Source organism: Ciconia boyciana, chromosome 16 (assembly GCF_034638445.1).
Source record: "Ciconia boyciana chromosome 16, ASM3463844v1, whole genome shotgun sequence".
Lineage (NCBI taxonomy): Eukaryota > Metazoa > Chordata > Aves > Ciconiiformes > Ciconiidae > Ciconia > Ciconia boyciana.
Genome location: NC_132949.1, coordinates 8,933,917 through 8,939,953, shown reverse-complemented (window position 1 = coordinate 8,939,953; position 6,037 = coordinate 8,933,917).

Sequence of the window (6,037 nt, the reverse complement as noted above, 5' to 3'; positions counted from 1 at the left end):
TGGACTAATTTGGCATTTTAAATGAAAGTTGTTAACTTGCTGTAAGAAAGGGCGGCTTTGTATCGAAGGAGCTGAGCCCTTGGTAACAACAAAAACCTCCTTTTCCCCATGTCCACCTGGCTCTGCAAAGCAGTGTGCAGAGGGCAGGGGTGAACATCCCTTGCAGGGCGACCAAGCACCTCAGCTCAGGTCCCACGAGGCGTTGCTGCAGCACAGTTTAGCCTGGAATATGCTGATTTTAGCCAACAATTCTTTTTCTCCTTCTTGCCAGAAAATAAATAAATCATGCGAGTCCTCCATCACCCACTCTCTCCAACCAGCTGTCCCTTTATCACAGCCCATCCTTCCCCTGGGCTTTGGAACTGGGTCAGTGAGCGACATCCAGCAGCGGTTGCTTCCCACTGAAATTCATAGAAAGCAGATATGGCCCCGGGTGCTTTTGAGTGGCCCAGCTTTGCCTTTTTGGCACCCATCTCAGCCAGCCCGGAGTGGGGTGGCCAGAGAGGCAGGCAGTGCCCAAACACAGCCCTCAAAGGGACCCAGGGCTCTGCCAGCAACACCTCCCTGCATCCCTCTGCCATGCCAGGGCTCATGGCTTTGCATCTTCGCTACCTGGTAGGGACTGGATGTCTTTGAACGTCTATCCCCTTCCAAACTTGGCTGAAATAAGCCAGCAGGCTTGAAAGCCATCTGGGGGAGCAGCCACACGCGTGTGAGCATGTACACACACAGAGCACGATCGCACAGCGCTTGCTGCCTGTGGAAACCAGGCAAAAGAGGGAGCAGCTTCATCCTGTGATTCTTGCCCTTGCTCTGCGTTCAGTATGATTCTCTGCCTGGTTACACCTGATGATAAAAAGGAATTTGTGCTCGATGGGTTGGGGACCAGGTCTTGGGACAGAGCTCGTCTCATCCTAGGGAACGTGGCTGAAACAAGTCCAGGAACCTCCTTAACTGCTGAGGGAGCCCTGCAGAGACCAGAGAGGTGGGTAAAACCTGTCCCCCCCTCCAGATACCCAGCTGGCTTTTCCACTTCTGAAGCACAGCTCCTTTTCAGTGCTAGCATTTGGGGTCACTTTCAATAACTCGCTCAAAAATCAGAAGAAAAAGCCGTAGACGCTCTCTGAGTCACTGGCATGTTGTTACCAAGGACACTAAGGTTCCTGATTTTGAAGAAGAGATTAATTACGTTCTACAAATAGACATTTTATCTGCATTGAAGAGCAGCAAGAGCTAGTTCTTTTAGTGTCGCTCATTATGTATCAGCAGGTAGTATTGTGACAGATGTAGGAATCCAGTCGTATTGTCAGTTGGGTTTAATCATCAGAAAGCTGTCTTCCCCGGGTCAGCTTCTAAGTGAGGATTTGTAATATTTACATAGCACTTGGGGCTGGCTTCTTTATTGCTGGAGTCTGTATTCACTCGTCAGTCTCTCATTATGCATGTGCCAGTATTAATTGCATTTAGAAATGAGATTCTAAAGGAGAAGTGAGAGCTATTTAGACCTCCATTCAGCTTGAAAGACAGCAGCCTTCTGTGTGACAGCTCTCGAGATGTTCTTGTGCTCGGCTTTCTCTCCAGCTGAAAAGCAGGTGTTGGAGAGAGTTGGTGTTGGAGCCACTGTATCAGCACTGCCTTTTGTGCATGCCCAGACATTTATATAACCGACAGTATAATGACTCCGCAGAAGAGGCACAGAATTGACCCTTCTGGTACTGGATTCAAACACAGCAAGGTAGAGAGTGGATCTGCTCAGTTGCTGAGCAGATATAAGGGGGAAAGCGATGCTAAGCCTTGTCTCCTGTGGAAAGAGGGAGGTTATTTTCTTGCTGGTGGGTTTGGGGGTTATTTATCGGCTCGGCTGTGCCTGCAGCACTTTGGAGCTGTGTTTGTGGCCTTGCTAATGTGTTTAAAGTCATACAGAAATTCAGCTGACACTTGTCTGTGCATGCCTGCTGTGCGCTGATTGCTCCAGCCCGGAGATGCAGAGCCGTGTGCCGCCACTGCCGGCTGCCAGCCGTGCCTGGGCGGTGGAAATGAGGAGGTCACGTCCTGCTTCCCAGAGGAGACTAAGCTGGAAGGTTAAATCCAGATGATGCCAAGCCACCAGCTCTGTTTTCTCCAGCCTGAGGTGCAGAAGGTCTGTTCTTGCCTTTCAGCACGGTGTGTGGGGTGCGACGAGAGTGTCCCCGTGGGGGGAGAGATCGGCACAGGCACCAAACACTCCCTCTCTCCATGGCCGTGGCTCCCAGTCCTAGGAAAATAACCCCTCTGGCACCCAGGGGATTCGTGCCCAGCCTGTTGTGAGGGGGCTGAGAAGGCAGCAGTAAAGGCAAATCCACATTTCGCTCACCCAAAGAACCTGCTCACCCGCTCACCCAAAGAACCTGTGCCTCTTTGCTTTGCCATAGTCCAGCCCTGCCCCACCAAGCCCCTGACCTGATCCCTCTCCAAGAGCTCTCCATGGAGGACGTCTCCCCTCGCAGACCTGGCTCTTCCCAGCAGGCTCCTTTGGGTGCTCCTGTACTCCCCTGGGTGCTCACTGCCCTGCATCCCCCTGCGCTGGACCAGCATCGAGACCAAACCCCGGGCTCTGGGTCAGCGGCATCTCTACCCCCCCAAACCCACGTATCGCTCAGGAGCAGGTGGTGAGCAGCTCCCACCGGGGAGGGACCAGAGGAGAAGAACATGAGAAAGGCAAACAGAGCAGGCATACGTAACCAGCCCTGGCCCCCAGCCAGGACCTTCTTGTTAAATGTCACATAAAACAAAGAATAAATCACTGCTTGTTGAGGAAACCCAAGCTCCGAAGCCCAAGGAGTCCCCCTTGACTTTCCTGTCCTTCGACGGGGAGGTTAGTCCAGGGTAGTGTTTCAGTTTGCTTTTGACTTCCAGCAAGGGAGGGATAGCAGACCCCACAGCCCTGCTGTTAGGAGGAAAACCTTCAAACTTCTTTTTGAGACAGTAGCAGCCAGCTCCAGGGGCGAACCCTAACCCCACATGCCCACAGCCCTGCGAGTGTGGGCCAAGGACAACCTGCACTGTCCCTGGCAGCCCCAAGGCATATAAATAGAAGATGGGACGTGAAGGAGGTCAAGTGAGCAGGGGATTTCACATAATCTGATCTTGCCCGTGCTGTTCATTTGTGTCCTTTGCCCAGGACACACGCTCTGCTTCGCACACAGGGACATCAGAGCCAGAGGGACGTTCCTGCGCCAGGGCAGCTTCATCCTGTGGAACATGTGGGCTCCTGTCTTTTTCTTCACTGTGTGCTGGTTTTGAGGGATGTCTTTAATCCAGGGGTCATCCAGACCAGTGCACATGTGGAAAATCCTGGTCTTTGTTGCTGTATGGGGTCCTGGTGCCTGCCCAGCCTGAGCCTGGTCCTCTAACTCAGCAAAATCCAGTTGGATCAAAACTGGATTGGGGCTCTGGTGCCTCGGGTCTGTTCATGGTCTGGAGGATGCTGGCTTCCCTCTGCTGTGCCCATCTGAAGCCTCGGTCCTTCTGCCCTTGTCGCCTGTACCACTTCCACTTCTCCCCAGTCCCTGGCTGGCAGCACTTCTTTCTCTTGCTTCTGCTACTTGTCTTTTCCAAAATACGAAAGGCTGGAGACAAATTGTCTCCTGGTATAAAGCTGTCGGTGGAACTGCTCTGATTTATGCCAGTGTAGAGAGAGGGGGTTAGATGGGAGTCCAAAATAGAGCAAGTAGAAAACCTCTTAATAGCCACTGGTCTTTAATGGTGAGAGCAATTAATCACCAAAAGAGCTAATCTAGCAGCGTATGGCTTCTCTATTGGCTGGTGTCTTTGCATCTGGACGAGGAGTCTGTCTGAAAGCTGTGGTGGGGCTTGGAGGAAGCTTCTGCTGTCCATCCAGCTGTGAGTCTCCTCCTGCTCCCCAGGGCCCTGCGCCGTGCCAGGGAGCCCTCGAGCTGAGTCCCGCCTCGAGCTGCTGCTGCTGGCGCCAGGCACGCTCCTAACCCATGCTGCATTGCTGTCTCACTGGCCACACATTGATGATGATGATGGTGATGATGGCAGCCAGGTGCAAGGTCTGACCAGGCTGCAGGGCCCCGGTTTAGATGTGGTGGAAGGGGTGCAGATCCTGCCATGAGTGGAAATAGCTAGGGCAGCCCCAGTGTCTCCCCTAACCCCATCTTTTTCGGCTCCATGCTCCATCCTACCCCCTCCTGCAAGGCTTTGTGCTTTCCCACTGCTTGCTCCTAACAGCAAGGACACGGTGGCTGAGCCACAAACCAGTCCTGCAGCCCTGCCACCTTCTCCCACACCTGCATGCTTGGCTTGCTCCTAAGAGGGTGCTGAGCCAGCCGCAAAGCTGCCCCCGCACCCCTGCCCCGACCACCCTGAAGGCAGCTCACGCCTGCTCCCACGGGCAGGGCTTGTGCTGCGGCTGGAGCTGGCTCCCCGGGGCCGGGGCCCTGGGCTGCCCGCACGCTGCCAGCACCGGTGCCATTGCTCCAGGTGAGCCGTCCCCCAGCCACGCACCTGCCCTGTGTGTGGGCAGCGCTGCCTGCTCGCCCTGCAGCTTGCCGAGGGATGGACCTGCAGGCTGCCAGCTCTGCCGGCCTCGCCAGCCACCCCTGTACCCCCTGCGCAGAGACAGCCCCCACCTCTGCAGCGAGCACATGCCTGCTCAGGCACTTAATGAGTCCTTAATTCAGCCGGTGCTGCAGGTAGCACGGGGAGGGCAGGGGGCACGCAAGCCAGGAGATGCCTTCCCAGCTTCCAGTGTTGTTTCTCCCTCCCCTGACTTAATTGGCTCATTAAGTGCCAATTTGACCTCCCCACTTTCAGATGTCTCCAGTCTCCACTGGTAAATAGATTTGCGTGTCTCCAGCGGAAACCTCCTTGAGCTGAGGAGGAGCAGGCGGCTGCACAGCCAGCGAGGGCGATGCTCGGCCCCGCCGCGAGCGTGGCCCCACCGTGAGCGTGGCCCCGCTGCCTCCAAGCTGAAGCCAAGCGAGTGCTGAACAGGAACAAAACTCCCTCCCAAAAGACACGGGGAGCCGCAGGTAGCGGAAGCCGCAGCCGCCAGCACCATGCCTGTGGCGCGGTGGGGATGCACCGAGCGGGAGCTGACCCTGCGCTCCGGTCGCAGCTTTGTCATTGCCTTGCTGCGGGACTGCAGCAAGTCCCTTCCCATCTGCTCCCTGCTGTCACCTCGGAGCCAGGACAAGTGTGAGTGTGCGTGAGTGTGCGCGTGGGCACGGAGCACAGTGCAACAGAGCCATGGCTGCAGGGTGGTGGCTGCTGGCTCGTCTGAGAGCTGCCACTTCGCTGATGCTCTCAAGCACCTTCTGTACCCAGACCCTCACCCAAGCTCCCGGCACCCCAGGGACAGAGCGGGACCTCCCCGAGGCTATTTTACGCCAGGTGAAGGTTTGCCAGCTGGGTGCTGCTGGGGTGTCATTGGCAGCCTGGTGATGTCCCCACGGCCGAGAGCACTGCTCAGTCTCCTCCCCAGCCGAGGCATGAAGACAAACAGGCAGCCAGGCTGCTTGCCTGGATGGACAGCAGAGTGCTGGGCTGCTCCATTTGGGAAACACCTTGATCGGTGCGTGTAAAAGCACCCCAGGAGTTCAGCCCTGTCCCTTTGCTCCAGAAAGACAGGGGACCAGTCCAGCATTTCCTCCTTGCTTGCACTGGTGCAACGGGGAGGAGGTGACAGCACACCACAGAAGGCTCCCCTCCGCCCAGCACAAGGGAATGTCTCCTGGTGTCACCCAGAGGACTGAAAATAGAAGGAAACCAAATATCTCCAAGGATGGGTCTTAGGCTGAGTAGCGAGATCCTCCACCCCAGGGCCACCCCTCACCCTCCCGTCCCCAGCCCCGGGGCCCCGAGGGGACGGGAAGGGGACGGGAGAGGACGTACGGTTCGACTTTGTTGAAGAAGCGGCGCCGCAGCATCATGACCAGCGTGCCAAGGAGCAGGATGGTGGTGCACATGGCGCTTCCTCCATCACCACGCAGTGCCGCTGGCCCCTCGCGGCCCTCCTGGAGGCACCGCTCAG